This window comes from Loxodonta africana, chromosome 23, assembly GCF_030014295.1.
Source record: "Loxodonta africana isolate mLoxAfr1 chromosome 23, mLoxAfr1.hap2, whole genome shotgun sequence".
NCBI classification, from domain to species: Eukaryota; Metazoa; Chordata; class Mammalia; order Proboscidea; family Elephantidae; genus Loxodonta; species Loxodonta africana.
Window position 1 is genome coordinate 63,921,641 of NC_087364.1, and position 18,728 is coordinate 63,940,368.

The following is an 18,728-nucleotide window of genomic DNA, read 5'->3' on the forward strand; positions in this document are numbered from 1 at the left end:
AAACCCACCAGCAGCTCTGCAGGAGAGAAGACCTGGCTATCTACTCTGGTAAAGATTACAGCCTAGGAAACCCTATAGGGTTGCTGTGAGTCAGCATTGACTTGATGGCACACATAAACAACAAAAACTAGCTCAACTATTTAAATTGTTTATAATAAAAATAAACCAGAGGGTTTGCAAAGTGCTTAAAAATCGTACCCATAAAAATTTGTTTTCTAGAGAATACAACTGATCTCTCAATAATACAGGCCAGATGTCAGTCAGATGCTAGATATATCCAGACTTGACCCCAAATGTGATTTTGCTGTAACTGTGGGTAAGCTAATTACTACTTTCTGTGCTTTATTTAACCTAGGCTTGTAAATTTCCAAGTAATTGTAGTCTGTGCTTTCAAAAATGCATGGATGGAAAACCCTGGGGCTGTCTGCGTGGCACAGCCTACAAGCATAAGGGGTTGATAAGTTTCTCCAGGGAAAAGCAGTGGTGAACTAGGGCCACTATTAGAACTAGATTACAAAGTGATAAAATGCATAATGATTATCTTTTAAAAAATTGATTCTTGGTCAAAGCTCAGGACTTTTGTGAGTGTAAATGTCTCTATGTACTACCTTTTAAAGCATATATACAGATTGATACACTGACAATTCAGTGGCCCTTTCTTAGAATTATTTTTCTTTCTAGTATATTTGAGATTCTAACCTGATTTATAATTTAATGCCCATATGTTACCTTCGAGATGCCAAATTCTTCTTTGTATAAAGTTACATGGTCTTTACTTTCTCTTTTAAGAAATACATATTTGTAGAAATGGTGTGATGGCAGTCTGACCTCCTCCAACCCCACAAAGGGGAAGGACAACCAAGATCAACAGGGCAAGTCTGACTCCCATGAGGTGGAGGTCAAAGAAGCCTCCTCTCTCCACCATCTTTACTAATTCTGACACCAACCGTCCCTCTCACAGCACTCTCTACTTCTCTGCTGGGTTTGATAATTCATTGCAATGGCCACACAGAACTCACAGACCATACTCACAATTATGGGGTTTCTTAGGGAAATATCAGTTACAATCCAGGCTCGGGAACACTCAGGCTATAGTTCTTCCATCAGGACAACCTCTTCCCAGCCATGCTAGCAGGTATGCCTCTCCCTGACCTTCAGTCTCTGCCCAAAGGCACTCAGTTTCTCTCTCCATGAGTTGGGAAGCCCACTGTGCTGTCTCCTGCTGCGGGGTCTCTCCTACTGGTCTCCCCTTCTTTGGTGGTGGTGGGCTCCTCTTCTCTGCTCTGGAATTGGCTCTCTTTTAAGGCAAAACTGACCAATCCCCTTGGTAGCCCACAATTACCCTATCACAGGGTGGGAGCTACAGGACCATGGCTACACAAGACCATGGTCACACAAAAGTAATCAATCGCACCACAATATTCCCTTGAAATTTTTGTTTATACAAAATTATCTACACAAGTGGCTAAATTGGGAGATAGATATTTTTAATTATGTTCAATTTTGACTAAGAAAGAGAAGGGGGAAATTAGGAGTTTAACAGAAAATGAGGTTACATATATAAGAATTGTGTTATTTCTCTAAACTCTAAAAATTATTTTTTTAGCTGAAAGAAGCTAGAGCTATAAATGTATCAGACTTCAGATAACATTCTTTTCTAAAGATACACCTGCTTGTTTCTAGCATAAGTAATAGTGTGGGTACACAGCTGAGATTTTCATGGTAGTGCTAGATTCTAAGGGAGTCTCCTAACTACTCTCCCATGAACAGATTAAGGTTTAGAAAATACAGCCTTAGCAATATTTATACTTGAATAAAACCATAGAGACATCCAGATGTGCAATATTTTGTTTTATTTGGTTTTTAAGTCCCCATGTTTCCAACAATGTCTTTTACTTCTATAGGCACGTGTGTATCTGTGAGCAAGACTCTCAGTTTCTCAGGTGATTAAAAGGGAAATTTAAGATTCAGGCTGGGATTAACCAGCTTCTGACAAAGCTTAAAATACTCTTAGTTGATGTTAAAGGTGCCTTGTTGTTGTTAAGTGTCATCAGTTAGCTCCAACTCATAGCAATCTTGTTTATAACAGAAGGAAATGCTACACCATCCTGTGCCATCCTCACAATCATTTATGTCTGAGCCCATTGTTGCAGTCACTGGGTCAATCCATCTTGTGGAGGGTTTCCCACATTTTTGCTGACCCTCTACTTTACCAAGAATGATGTCTTTCTCCAGGAACTGGTCCCTCCTGATAATATGTCCAAAGTAAGTGAGACGAAGTCTCACCATCCTTGCTTCTAAAGAGCATTCTGGCTGTATTTCCTCCAAAACTGATTTGTTCATTCTTCTGGAAGTCCAAGGAATATTCACTATCCTTTGCCAACACTGCAATTTGAGTATGTCAATTCTTCTTTGATCTTCCTTTTGCATTGTCCAGCTTTCACATGCCTATGAGGTGATTGGAGATACTATGGCTTAAGTCAGGCACACCTTACTCATCAAAGTGATATTTTTTGCTTTTTAACACTTTAAAGAATTCTTTTGCAGCAGATTTTTCCAGTGCAATACATCGTTTGATTTCTTTTCAGCTGCTTACATGAGCATTGATTGTTTTTCCAGAAGAATGAAATCCTTGGCAACTTCAATTTCTTCACCATTTATCGTGTTCTTTAATGGTCCAGTTGTAAGGATTTTCATTTTATGTTGAAGTGTAATCCATACTGAAGGCCGTAGTCTTTGACCTTCATCAGTGTTTTAAGTCCTCTTCACTTTCAGCATGCAAGGTTGTGTCATCTGCGTATGTCAGGTTGTTAATGAGTCTTCCTCCAATCCTGATGTCACATTCTTCTACATATAGCCCAGCTTCTCTGTTTATTTGTTCAGCATGCAGATTGAATAAATAAGAGGAAAGAATGCAACCTCGTCATACACATTTTCCAATTTTAAACTATCCCTTTGTTCTGTTCCAACTACTTGATCCAAAAGATACTATGGGGATGAATTTTCTGGAAACAGCTTAAAATACTTGAAATACTCTTATTTGATGTTAAATGCAGTTCTGCACTTATTTCTACTTAATAGACCAGTAACAAAGAAAACAGCTGAAAGACAAGTCCCCAAATCTGTTCAATTACCCCTTGGAGTTTAATAGACATTAACCTATCAGAGGCTTTAAGAAATCCTGCTATAAAGAAACCTGTTTAACTATTTAACATAGGGTTTCCCAGCTTTTCAGACACTGTAATGCTAATTTTCATGGCAGTGCATATTTGGGGAAATGCCAAGAATGATAAAGTTGAGATAGAAAAAAAAATTTTTTCAAGTTATGTAAAAGTAAGTGACAATATGTCACTGTAACCATACAACCATATGGTACTTTATGTATACAGGACCCCTGGTGGCACACTGGTTAAGTGCTTGGCTGCTAACCAAAAGGTCAGCAGTTCATATCCACCAGCTGCTCCTTGGAAACCCTAGGGGGTTCCAATATGAGCTGGAATGGACTTGATGGCAATGGGTCTTTTGTTTGTTGGCATATACAAAATACTTAAGATATTCCATTTCATGTCTATAAACAAATATTCCATTTCATTTTATGTCTATAAACAAATATTCCATTTCATTTTATTTCTAAAAACACTCTATGAGTTATCAAGGGCAAGAATGAATCACATTCACTTTGCAGATGAAGTAACTAAAGCTCACAAAACTTAAATGAGGGTTTCAGGTCCAGCTGAGATGGAATAAGCAACTCCACTCTGTCTTTTCCACCAAATGTAACCATAAGCCCTGGACAGATGCATGGAGTGGCTATCTGAGAACTCCGAAATGTAAATGGTAGCAGGTGGTTTGGGGTGGTTGGGGCGGGGGTGGAGGGGAGACCCAAAGTACAAGCAATCTAGTGGAGAATTTCCTAGTTTCCTTCTTTCTCCACCCATATCGCTTTGTCTTTGAGTTACTATGAATCCCAGGACAGTGCTCCAGACAAGGGCAGAAAAAACACCAAGTGAAATTCCTCTTTTTCTGGTCTTAGGAAAAGAAGGGGGGTCTCTCTGGGACAGAGAGAGTGAGGGAAAATCCCCCATCCTTTTCTTTTTTTCTCTCCTGGCTTTGCCCCCTGCAAGTCCACTCCTGAAGTTACAACCCTGTGCTGGTAGTGGCAGTGGCAGCCAGGTGTCACTGAAAGCTGAGGGAGGAGAATCCTTCTCTCTAACCAGAGGACCTGTGGTCCAAAGACTGTGAGAGAAAATCCTCATCTGTTTTTCGTATCTATTCTCCCACCACATGGCTGTGGAGGCAGAATCGGTCTCAGGAAAATACTTGGCAGGATGAGGAGATGAAAGACCAAGCTTTAGAGTCAAAGAACCGAAAAGAAGAACTCTGGGAGCCAGACAGTATGAGGAAGACCGTGGAGAAGAGAAGGCTCAACAAGGAAGAGACTCTAAAGTGTTTTGTATGAACACCTGGATTCACCCTTTCTGAACTGTCTGGTAGATCCAACCCCAAAGAGCATACCTATATCTTTGAGAACTGAAGTGTAGGCTAGACCACCTTTGAGGTTTCAGTCTAACCACTGGGGGGGCGCAAATGCAAGGCAGATTCTAATAGCACTGCAAAGTCTTTGAAAACTCTACTAGCATTTGAACCACAGTCCACAAAAGGCTGGTAAGAATTTACACCCAGCACCTAAGAGGATCAATTGCTTACTGAAACAAAATAAAATAACTACAACAACAGTAGAATTTCTTCATAGGATTTAAAACAAGACCCAGATTCTCATAACATAGTATTTGTGATGGTTAAGGTTATGTGTCAACTTGGCTAGGCCATGATTCTCAATGGTTTGACAGATATGACGTAAACATCCATGGTATGATCTGTTGTGAGTTGCTAATCAGTTGAAAGGGGAGTTTCCTTGGGGGTGTGGCCTCCATCCAATATATATGGATATCCTGGCCAAGCTCGCCCTCTCTTGATTCTGCATCTGACTCGTTATCCTCTGACCTCTGGTTCTTGGGACCTAAACCAACAACCTGCCATCTAACCTGTTGATTTTGGGTTCATCAGCCCCTGCAACCACATGAATCAGGAGAAGCCTCCAGCCTGATGCCTAACCCATGGATATGGGACTCGCCAACCTTCATAACTGCATGAGCCATTTCCTTGAGATAAATCTCTCTGTATATATACTTACACATTTACACTCAGTTGTTTTGATCCTCTAGAAACCCAGCCTAAGACAATATTTAAAATGACCAGGAGCTAATCCAAAATTACTCAAAATATAAAAGAACCAGAAAAGTCTGAAAAATTCTGAAGGGAAAAGAAAATCAAGAGACATCAACCTACTGTGACTCAGACATATACTTTAAAGAAGCTATTATAAAATGTTCAAAGACATAAAAACATGCCTTCTTGAAACAAATGGAAAGATAGCCTCTGCACAGAAATAAAAGTTATAAAGGAGAACCAAATGGAAATTTTAGAACTAAAAAATAAAATAACTTTTTTTTAATTCACCAAATGGGCTCAGTAGCAGAATGGAGACAACAAAGAAAGAGTTAGTAGACTTGAAGTTTCGCTAGAAGGATCAATAGAAATTATCCAGTTTGAACAATAGAGAGGAAAAGATTGAAAAGAATGAACCGAATCTGAGGACAATATGTTAGGTCGAACATTCATGTTGTTATGTATTGAACTGTGCCCCCAACAGATATGTTGAAGTTTAACTCCTGCTACCTGTGAAAGTGACTTTGTTTGGAAATAGAGTCTTTGAAGATTTATCAGTTAGGTTAATGTGAGGTCATTTTGAAGTAGGTTGGGTCCTAATCCAATCGGAGTAGTGAAAGAGGAGAAGAGACAGAGAGAAAAACAGAAGGAAGGTAATTATGGTTATACAAGGATGAAATTATGCTACCTCTGCAAACAAGGAACACCTGGGACTATCAGAAGCCGAGGGAAGTAAGAATGGATGTTCCCCTAGAGACTTCAGAGACAACATGGCCTTGTGGACACCCTAAATTTGGACTTCTAGCCTCCAGGACTGTGAGATGATAAATTGTTATTTATAAGTCACCCTGTTTGTGTTATTTTGTTACAGCAACCTAGGAAATTAAAACACATGCCACTGGAGTTCTACAAGGAGCAGAGAAAGGTTGTGGTACACAAATATTTGGAGACACAATGCCTGAAAACTTTCCATCAAGTTGATTCTGACTCATAGTGACCCTATAGGACACAGTAGAACTACCTCATAGTGTTTCCAAGGAGCAGTTTGTGGATTCAAATTGTCAGCACTTTGGTTAGCAGAAGAGCTCTTAACTACTGTGCCACTAAAAAAAACTAGGGCTCCTTATAATGAACAGACTCTTCTCATTATAAATATACAGATTCAAGCAGCTCAGAAAACCCAAGAGAGGATAAATTCAAAGAATCCATGCCTAGATACATCACAACCAAACTTCTGAAAACCAAAAACAAAGACAAAATCCTGAAAGCAGCCAGAGAAAAAAAAACACATTACATATAGAGGAACAACTATTCATATAATTGGAGAGTTCTCATCAGAAAGAAGGCAGTAGGGGTGGGGGGGAGTGCAGTGCTGAAAGAAAATAACTCCCAACCTAGAATTCTATATTCAGTGAAAATGTTCTCTACAAATGAAGGTGAAATAAACATTCTCAGATGAATTAAAACTAAAAAACTTCATCACCAGTTGACTTGCTGGAAAAGAAATGCTACTAGAATTTCTTCATGCAGTGGCAAAAGACACCAGAGAGAAACTTTGAATTTCAGAAATGAAGGAAGAGCAACACAAATGGTAAAAATCTGTGTAAATATAATAAACTGCTTTTCTACTAAGTTCTTTAAAATATAATGGTTGAAAAAAAATATAACATTGTCTGGTGGAATATACAATGTACAGAGAGTTAATAAATATTACAACTATAGCACAAAGGGGGATGTGGTTTCTACATTCCACTAAAAGCTGTAAAATATTAATTCTAAGCAGACTGTGAAAAGCTAAGTATGTATATTGTAATCCTTAGATCAAACACTGGAAAAATATACAGATATATTTTTAAAAATTGGTTAAAGTGGAATACTAAAAAAAAATTCAAATAATCCTAAAGAAGGCACAAACAGTGGAATAAAGAGAGGCAGAAACAAAAAGAAAAATAAAATAGAATAAAATGGTAGAACTAAGTCTAAACATAACTTTAAATAGTCTATACCAATTAAAAGACAGAGGGACAGATTGGGAAAAATAGATACATGTGGTCTGTAGGAAACCCACTTTAAATATAATGATATAGGTAGATAAAAAGGAAAAGTATGACAAAGTCTATAACATATAAACAGTAATCAAAAGAAAACAGGAATGATTATATTATCATCAGAGAAAGTAAACTTCAGGACAAGGAGAATTACCAGCAATAAAAAGGCACATTACATAATGATAATATGGTCAATACCATAAGAATATGTAACGGTGTTAAATGTATGCACCTGTTTTAGTTATCTAGTGCTGCTGTAACAGAAATACCACAACTGGATGGCTTTAACAAAGCTAAATTTATTCTCTTACAGTCTAGTAGGCTAGAAGTCCAAGTTCAGGACACCAGCTCCAGGGAAAGGCTTTCTCTCTCCATAGGCTCTGGAGAAAGGCCCTTGTCATCAGTCTTCCCTTGGTCTAGGAGCTTCTCTACACAGAAGCCCCAGGTCCAAAGGACATGCTCTGTTCCTAGCACTGCTTTGTTGATGGTGTGAAGTCCCCATGTCTCTCTGTTCACTTATCTCTTTTATATCTCAAAAGAGATCAGCTCAAGACACAATCCGATCTTGTAGATTGAGTCCTGCCTCATTAACATGACTGCCACTAATCACATCTCACCAACATCATAGAGGTAGGATTTATAACACATAGGGAAATCATATCAGATGACAAAATGGTGGACAATCACACCACACTGGGAATCATGGCCTAGCCAAACTGATATACATATTTAGGGGGACACAGTTCAATCCATGACAGCACCTAACAGCAGAGTTACAAGATACATGAAGCAGAAACTATTAGAACTGACAAGAGAAATGTTTTAGTCTATAGTTATACTTGGAGACTTCAGTACTCCTCTCTCAGTAATCAATAAAACCAGTAGACAAAAAATTAGCAGGAATATACTACTGAGCAACACCATCAAATGGTTAGTGTTTCTAGAACCCTCCACCCAACAACAGCAGAACACCCGTTCTTTTCATGTGCACATGGAACGTTCACCTCCATAGACCACATCATGGGTCATAGCATAAACCTTAACTAATTTCAATGAATGAAATCATACAAAGCATATTCTCCAACCATAAATTTATCACACACTTACCATAGGACCCAGCAACCCCAATCTTAGGTAGTTACTCTAGAGAAATGAAAATTTATGGCCACATAAAAACATGTACATAAATGTTTACAGAAGTTTTAAACATAAATGCCTCAAACTGGAAACAACCCAGATGTCTTTTATTAAGTAAGTGAACGACAACAAAACAAAAACTGTGCCACAGCCATACAAAATGGATTACTATAAACTAGTGCCTTCAAAACTGTGTACTCAATTTAACAAGAATATTGGGGGATGGAAACCCTGGTGGCATAGTGTATAAGTGCTATGGCTGCTAACCAAGAGGTCGGCAGTTCAAATCCGCCAGGCACTCCTTGGAAACTCTATCGGGCAGTTCTACTCTGTCCTATAGGGTCACTGTGAGTTGGAATCAACTCGACGGAAGTGGGTTTGATTTGGTTTATTGGGGGATACAGGAAGGTTGTTCTTTGCCTTTCAAATAAATAGCCAATAACATTTGTTAATTAATTTTTTTTTTTTTTTAAGCAAGGCTCATTCATACACTCAAAATAGACCTTGGTTAACAGCTCTGGATGGGTTTTCATGGAATTCTGATTTCTGTACTATAAAACTCAGGGATATTAACAATTTTGAATAAAAACATGCCTTTGCCAAATGACCTATAGGCACAGAGTTAAATCATTGCAGTCATTCCTATTAACTCTGATTAATTTCAGATGTGGGGGCCTGAAAGCTTTCTGCTTTTAAACTTTCTGAAACAACCCTGCTTTTAGCAGCTGAAAGATATCAAAAGTCAAAGGAACAAAGTAGTTTATTTTACTTATGCCTTAAACCCCAGTGTTTTAAATAAAAAGGCAAATAGCATAGCCTTAACACTTGTTTTATTTGGAAAGAGCCCGAATTTGGAAAAACATTCTTATATTCTTTGTTTGCTCTGCTATGTCATTTGCTATCAATGACCATCTTAAGTTTGCTCAGAGTATGATCTTACATACTTTAACATACCGTACATGTTAACCCCCTGGTGGTGCAGTGATTAAGCACTTGGCTGCTAACTGGAAGGTTGGCAGTTTGAACCCACCGGGTGCTCTGTGGGAGAACGATATGGCAGCCTACTTCCCTGGCCTGTAGGTTTGCTACGAGTCAGAATCGCCTTGATGACAACAGGTTGCTTTTTTTGTTTATTTTACATGTTAACCAAATTATTTATGTATAAACCTGATGAGACAAGAACTATAAAAACGAAATTCACATGAATATTCATACTTTTAAAAAATCCTTTCCAGATTTTTCCAAACATTTTATGGACATAAATAATAATTTAAATATTTAAACCTTGTTAAAAACAGACCTAAAAAATTGCATTTGCAGATGATAATGGGAGTACTATTATCAGAGATAATTAAACTGGAGCGAAGCAAAATCCTGATATTTACATTCAAACAAAAGAATGCATTTATGTACAGGGGAGAGAAACCTGATTTCAGAACAAACCTCTTTTGGCTACACATTTAGAAACACCGAAGCACCTTAATAATACCTCCATCTGCATCCTACACCCAGAGGTTCTGGTTTTATTGGTCTGGGCCAGAGTGTGGGCATCACTATTTTTTAAAAGTCCCCCAGGTGACTTTATTGTGCAGGCTGGTTTGAAAACCACTGATCTGGTGTTTTCTTTTAAAACAATGTAGGCTTTATTTCTAAAAGTACAGTTTCCAGACCAAAGGAGGCAACCAGAGCCACTGCAGTAGGCAGGTGGTTCTGTCTCCTATTCTAGGTGACCCGCATGAAGAGTGATGTTGACAAAGGAGAGAGAAGCAGGGAGTCACGGAGGACAGGATGATGAGATGGTTGTGGAAGCCTGAAAAGTTGGAGAGCAGACAGGAAAATGACAATCCCTTTGTAGCACCACCACATGGAAAAGGCATTCAACTCAGCCTTTGTTCATCCAGGAGGCAAAACTAGAGCCAACAAGGAGTTAGAAGGGCAACTGACATCAGCTTGACATAAGGAAATGCATTCTGACAACAAGCTTTTCAACCACAGATGGACCATCTGCAGAATGCTTGAGAAGAGCCCAAGTGACCTGTCATGGACATAGGAAAGAAGTTGGGCTAGATGACCTTTCTCTCTCAGTGTATAAATAAACTGAAAGCACTGAAAGCTTCCTGAAATTTCTCAAACTGTGCCCTGTTGCTTTCAGAGCTTAAACAGAAGAAGCTCATTAGTGAGTCCGCTGAGACCATCGGCTGGAACCAAGGTTGCCTTCTGCAAGCCTGAGCTGGTTTTAGTTTGTGCGAATTTTCCTAGGTCTAGCATGATCTCCTTGGTCTTTATTTTTGTCTCTCAATAGAGAAAGTTGAGTTATAGATTTTACTGAGATTGGCATTTAATGATTGATTAGGCAGTTTTCAGTTAACACGACTCCATTAATTAGCTGAAAATCCTTAGGCAGTAAGGCAAGCCTGGAAGTGTTGTGTAGTAAAAGAAACAATCACTCACCTTCAAGGGCTGAGCTCCATCAGATCTCCCAACCTTTGCTGCACATTAGAAGCACATCGGGAGCTTTTAAAAATAACTGATAGCCAGACCCCACCCCCAGACAACTGATTTTAATAGGTCTGGGGTAGAGGGAATGGAAACAGCAGTAAATGTTTTTAAAAGCTCCCAGATGATTCTAATGTGAAGCCAAGACTGAGAGAACCTCTAAACTATCTCATGTCTAAAGCACTCTGAAACTTCAAAATTCTGTTTCATTTAACTGCAAATAAGTATATTTATAAATATAGAAACCTTGGTGGTGTAGTGGTTAAGTGCTACAGCTGCTAACTAGAAGGTCGGCAGTTTGAATCTGCCGGGCACTCCTTGGAAACTCTACGGGGCAGTTCTACTCTGTCCTATAGGGTCGCTATGAGTTGGAATCGACTCAATGGCAGTGGGTTTGGTTTTTATGTATATATAAATATATATATTACACTGCTGGCAATTTACAGTTAAGTAATATGGTTCCCTACCTCCCATCAAAGGAGCCCTGATGGCACAGTGGTTAAGAGCTTGGCAGCTAACCAAGAGGTTGGCAGTTTAAATCCACCAACTGCTCCTTGAAAACCCTATGGGGCAGTTCTACTCTGTCCTAGAGGGTCACTAAGAGTCAGAATCGACTCAATGGCAATGGGTTTTCTTAACCCCCCACCAAAAGTAATTTGATATTATATTTTGAAAAGTCTAGTACATAAGTAACTCTTCTCTTTGTTTCTATACCACTACAACTTAGGTGACATAATGGATTTGAATACGGGCACCACACTTTCATGAATAAAAAAAAGTTTTTTTTCTTTTTTTTTTACATGAGCACATGACAAACCAGTACAAGTGTAGAGGACAGTACTGAAGCCATGCTTGGTAAAATCAGCAAGCTCCACTCAGCAGCAAGGAGCCTCCGAAGGTGGTCTTACAAGGACCAGTGACGAAACTGGTCAAGTGAAGAAAGCTGGACAAGATAGTAGGGAGAAGCACAGTGGGTATAGAGGGAATGGTGGTGGTTACTCCTGGTAAATATTTGGAAGACTAGCCTTATGAAAAGGCATTCATTTTTTTTTTTTCGTAACATTTGCAATTGGAGAAATGTAAATTTTAGATAGATGTTACAAAGACAGATTTCAGCACAGTAAAAAAGAAACGTGTTTCTGTGTCAGGATGCAGCGAACTGCCGATCCCTGGATTATAACACAAGGGTGATGTCTAAGTCATGTTTATAATTTCAGGTGTATTGATGGGCATGTGAGTCACCTAATCAACATTCACGAAAGGAAGTTTTCAAGCGGAGTCCAGATGGTCATCATTGCTTAGGGTTAGTAGGACAGGGATGGAGCCCTGGTGGTGCAGTGGTTAAGAGCTTGGCTGCTAACCAGAAGGTGACCAGCTGGAATCCTTGGAAACCCTATAGGTCAGTTCTACTCTGTCCTATAGGGTCACCGTGAGTCAGAATCAACTTGACTGCAATGGATTTGTTCTTTTTTGTTTGTGTGTTTTATTTACGACACAGACTGTACTACCTAGCTTTTAAGACCACTTTCAATCCCGAGATTCTCAGATAACACAAATATAAATTGCTAAGCCCTGTAATAACTCTAGCTTTTTATTATTTAAAAATTAATCAAACATAAATCCATTTCCTCTAAATATATATCTTTTTCTAATCCAAGTGACTCTTGTGTTGTTGTTAGCTGCTGTCTAGTCAGCCTCCTACTCATAGTGACCTCAGGCACAAGGGGATCAGATCCACAGCATTTTCACTGGGTGATTTTTGCAAGTAGATTGCCAGTCCTTTCTCCTAGTCTGTCTTAATCTAGATGCTCAACCTGTTCAACATCGTGCTGTTGTTGCTGTGGTGTGCCAGCCATCAAGTCAATTCAGACTCATATGACAGAGTAGAACTGTCCCATGGGGTTTCCTATGCTGTAACCTTGACGGGAACAGATCGGCAGGCCTTTTCTCCTGCAGAGTGGCTGGTGGGTTTGAACTGCCAACATTTCGGTTAGCAGGTGAGTGCCTAACCATTGTGCACCAGGGTTCAGCATCATAGCAATGTGCAACCCGCCACTGACAAAAGATGGTGACTGCACTGAGGCGGATTGGCCAGGAATCAAACATAGAAGGTGAGAACTCTACTGCTGAATTACCACTGCCCTCTGATTCTTGTATTATTGTTGTGGTTGTTGTTAGCTGCTGTCAAGTCTGGCCCAACTCCTGGTGACCCCAGGCACAAAGGCATTGGACCATTGTGATCTTAGGGTTTTCATTGACTAATTTTTGGAAGTAGACCACTAACCCTTTCTTCTTAGTCTGGAAGCTCCGCTGAAACGTGTTCAGCATCATAGCAACTTGCAAAACTCCACTGACAGACAATTGGTGGCTGCGCTTGAAGTCCATTGGCCAGAAATGGAACCAGGGGTCTCCCTCATGGAAGGTAAGAATTCTACCACTGAGCAAACACTGCCCTCAATTCTTTCATTGTTGTTGTCGTTAGTTGCTATTGACCAAAAACCAAACCTGTTGCCGTAGAGTCAATTCCGACTCCTATCAACCCTACAGGACAGGGTAGAACTGTCCCATAGGGTTTCTAAGGAGTGGCTAGTGGATTCAAGCCGCCAACCTTGCGGTTAGCAGCCGTAGCTCTTAACCACTGTGCCACTGACCATGAAATTTTTCAGCCAGGGTTTCCAATTCATGTATTAGGTTAAAACAATCTATGTTGCAGTAATAAGCCGTGAAACCTCAGTGGCTTATCGTTTGCAGCTTTATTTCTCTCTCACACACATCTGTCGTGGGTCACAGCTCTTAAGGACAATTTTCTCTGAAAAAGTGACTCAGAGATCTGGCCATCTCAGTATACACATCAAGGGTCACTACAACAGACTCTTACGTGTTGGCCTTGGAAATGATTCACATTACTTCTACTCACAAGCCACTGGCCAAGAAAAGTAGCATGGCCCCACCCACCTATGAGTGGGAGGGGAGTCTGGGAGAGCACATGGATATTCAGGGACCAGTAAACTTAACTGTCACAAAGTAAACCATCATCGAAGATTAATACTCTAGGCTGCAAGCAGATATTGGTTTATTATGCCACATAGACAAGTACATATTCTGCAATCCTGGTTCTATCTTTATTTTAGATCTTAAGAAAAATGGTGTAACATTGCACTAAGTATTTGCCAGAAAGTCTGTTGTGGGATGAAACAGCCTGAAACAGTTCAGACAGCTGTTATCCAAAAATAATAGAATAATCTCAAATCTCAAGGTTGAATCAAATGTCCCAAATTAGCAAATATAACTCCTCTAATGAATGGCCAGTTAGATGTGGGTTTGTGTTCATTCCTCACATACTTACTGTGAAATAAGATTAGATTTACTATAAGGCCTGAATCCCTTGCTCTCTCTCTTAAGTCTTTTGTATTATTTTACACTCTTGAATTCGCTGTTACCTTTTAAATGTCTTCTTATATTGGCCAGACCCTTTGCAAATTTAAAAAATTTAAAAAGATCTCGATTTTGTACAAAGCACTACTTCCCGACTGTATTATTATTTTTTTTTTTCCAAATTGTTATTTCCGTGTAGTCAAGAAAGTTTCTAAGTGCTGTTTTTTTTTATTTCACTCATTATACCTCCCCCAAACAATTCATTTTTCGAACAGACTCATACAGGTCTATACTTTTGGAACTATAAATTTTTAATTCCATTATTTACCCCACTATTTCTAGGACCATACTAAATAGATGTTAAAACAAACCTTGGTAAAAGTCAACAAACCACACCTAGCGATTATGCAATCTTTTTTTTTTTAACCATAGCAACAACAGCAGTTCTGTTAAAAGTATGCTTCACAGTCACACTCTCCTTGGCATTTGAAAATCCAGTTTTTATATATTTCTGTCTAGAACTTTTTGTTGTTTAAAGTTTGAGAATAAAACAGAGTACTTTAATCAGTGTATGTATATATGTTAATGTTTTTAAATTACTACAAACTGTTTTAAGATGTGTAAAACCAAATTCATTCATTTCAAAATATTTATTGACAGTCTAATACACATACAGCCACTAAACAGGTTACTTATAAACTGACCATTTCCTGTCCCCATCCTGTGGTCCAGGCTGCCGAGGGTAACGCTGATAACAGTTGCTTTTTGTAACATTACATCACACTATCCAACTTGGGGCCACCTACACCTAGTATTGTCGTTGTTAGGTACCGTCGAGTAGGTTCCGACTCAAAGTGACCCTGTGCACAACAGAACGATACACTGCCCAGTCCTGTGCCATCCTCACAATCATCATGCTCGAGCCCATTGTTGCAGCCACTGTGTCGATCCATCTCGTTGAGGGTCTTCCTCTTTTTCACTAAGCCTCTACTTTACAACAGAACAAAACAATGCCCGGTCCTGCACTATCCTAGTATAATATTGTAGCTACCCCTTTATTTAGGAACAAACTGTACAGTATTTCTGAAGTCTTTATCTCACACATTATAACCAAAGTATACATTGATTTATCTTCAATTTTAGTCTACATGTTAAATTCAAAACTCCTCTTTCCCCTCAGGAAACATTTTGAGTCAAATACAACAAAATCTCACACATAAAATCACCTCCCATTTGCATTCACACATGATACCTATGAACCAAGCTGTGAAAACTCTAGAACTAAAAAGACTAAATGAGGCCCAGCCCAAGTCCTCAAGAAGCTCATGGCCTAAATAAGGAGAAAGTACAGTAAATAAACAACCCACTGTGACAAGTGCTCAGAGAAGAAGAGCTTTTTAGAGAGGCAGTATAGGCAATTGTCCTCTTCTAGTATTGACTGGAACCCTGGTGGTGCAGTGGTTAAGAGCTATGGCTGCTAACCAAAAGGTTGGCAGTTCGAATCCACCAGCTGCTCCTTGGAAACCCTATGGGGCAGTTCTACTCTGTCCTATAAGGTCGCTACGAGTTGGAATTGACTTGCAGGCAATGGGTTTAGTTATCTATTGCCGTGTGTCAAAACATACTGAATCTTTGTGGCTTACAACAGTAAGTAATCATTGTCTCTCATGGCTCTGTGGTATAACTGGGCTCAGCTAGGTGGTTCTTGCTTGAGGTTTCACACGTGGTTGCAGCCAGATGTTGATTGGGGCTGAAGATTCCACTAGGCTGATGTCCAAATAATCCACTTGCTTGGTGACAGCTGATGTGGAAGCTATTGCACATGGCCCTTCCGTGTGGCAAAGGGTTCTGAGAGTAAGGGACCTGGTTTCTAGAGTGCCCTATGAGTGAATGTTCCAAGAGATCAAAGCCACAAGGCCTCTGGAGACTCAACTGACAAGTCATGCAGTCACTTCTAATGCTTCTATCAGTTACAGAGCACTCACTGAGATTCACTGTGGACAGAAGCTACACAAGGGTATGAATCCTGGGAAGCAGCGTTCATTGAGGGCCATCTTTGGAGACTAGCTATCATAAGACCCCAGAATATTTAGGAATCAATAATACTTTTTTTTTTTTAATTTCCTCTCCTCATGGCTCATAGAAGATCAATGGAGAAGCTGTCCTGGGACAATATGAAAATGAATAAAGCTGCTCTAGATTTAGCTGAGGAGCCCCTGAATTAAGTCAAGTAGCCAGGGCAAGAGGTGATCCAAAGGAGGGGAAGAGAGACCAGGAAGGATGTGAGGTCAGCATCTAAATACGCAGGAGCTGGCATGAACTAGAACAACCTTTATGTGGCTCTTCTCAAAAACTTCGGCATGAACAAATCTCATTAATCCTCAAAGCCGGAACAAATCATTACTTTCACAGCTTGTCTGACTCACCAAATTTCTGCACTGCAGCAGTCTTAATCCCACTGTTGTACTTACCAGCCCAGTTCTGATTAAGAAGAAAAAAGAAGACAGATTGAACTTTACCTTGCCCTGTAACCGGCAATTATAAATATGTTCATGTTTACAATAGGACCCTGGAACTGTTCTTCTAATATTGTGTAAGTTATTTTGTCTACTCAATTACTGTATCCTTTGTAACTGAGTCTGACCACTTCTACACTGATTTTATTATTCATCCAGTCACATATTTGCTACTGAATATAGACAGACTGGAGCTCTGATGGCACAGTGGTTAAAGAGTTTGGCTGATAACCAAAAGGTCTGTAGTTCATAATCCACCAGCCGTTTCTTGGAAACTCTATGGGGGCAGTTCTACTCTGTCCTATAGGCTCACTATGAGTGGGAATAGAGTTCACAGCAATGGGTTTGGTTTTGTTTTGGGTATAGATAGATTAGCAGCTTGCGAAACAGTTGAAGAATGGAAAAGAAACATGCTATCAGTATTAACTAGAAATATACTACCTGTTACCCATTGCCAAGTCGATTCTGACTTGTAGCAACCCTACAGGGTTTTCTAAGGAGCAGCTGGTGGATTTGAACTGCAGATGTTTTGCTTAGCAGCCGAGCTCTTAACCACTGTGCCACCAGGGCTCCAGAAATATGTTGACGATCCCTTATCCCAGTCTAAGGTATCTAAAACATTGTATCATGCTACCAAAGAAAAAAAAAGGGGGGAGGAACTCCTGAAAAACAATCACCCAATCTATATTACCTTTACTTGTACCGGCCTTTAAGTAAAATTTAAAAGCATGAATAAAAGCAATGTAAAGTGCTTTCCTTTTGTTTAAAATTGGGACTCTATTAGCTACCTCCATTAACCACAAGATGGGGCTGTGATGTCACAATTTGCAAGTTTTATAAAGAACAACTATTTATGTAAATATAAATGAAAATAATTTAACGAAACAAAGTTTAAGAGGATAATCTTATTTTATTTTCAATTAGTCAACTATAGAACCACTGATGCAGAGCAAAAGAAAAACCTGCTTTAATTTGTCCACTTCTGAGATTCGTTAAAATTCATTACCCATTGTATATCTACATAAACATTTTATTTCCTTCGTCAGCTCTTCCTTTTTTTCTTTTTGTAATGTAATATCTAGATCATTTTATCTAGGGTGATTTGAAATGCACAGTATTTCCTTAAATTATTTGATGTTTGTGATCTTTTCCATTTCATCTGTTAATTATTCTTTAAGTTGATTGTATGTTTTATATTATTAAATAGGCAGAAATTCCTTCTTAATTTTCAGGGTATAAATATTAATTCATATTTTTAATCAACCATTTTCCATGAAGACAGAATGGCGTGCCAAACTGTTGATTGTTACTTATCTAGGACAAACTACCACCACCTCAATGACATCTGTTGGCAAAGTTAAGAAACCCACTTTTTCAAATAAATGTTTTCTAATTTTATACATTAAGAACAAAACAAAAATACACAGTTAACCTTTAAAAAAAAATAAGCTGTTAGGCAGATTTAAGATTTAAAAAGTGATCACAAATCCCTAACATATATATTCACCTCCCCAGTTTCTCTAATTTCTTTCATCGAAGAAATATAGTACTTTTTATAGTATGTCCACATGTAGTTTTCTACTCGTTCATTACTTATTATACTCTTCACTTTAGTCTAAAATGAATCATTTTCATTAAATAGCTTTGTAAGTTTCCCATTTTTCTCAATGGCTCTTTCTTAATATTTTTTCTAGAAGACTGTAGCATGCTACCCTCAAAGACCACAGAAAAATAGTGTCTGACAAGGGCTGCTTTCACAAAGTCCTAAAGACATGAATTTTCCAAATGTTCAACATCTAGTCAGACAGGTATTTACACAGACTGTCTCACAACTCTGACTAAAAATTTTATTTGACTTTTCTGGAACTTGAAGAGATGCGTTGAATAGACTACTCCATATTCCATAGGAGTGATGTGTTCCAAAAAT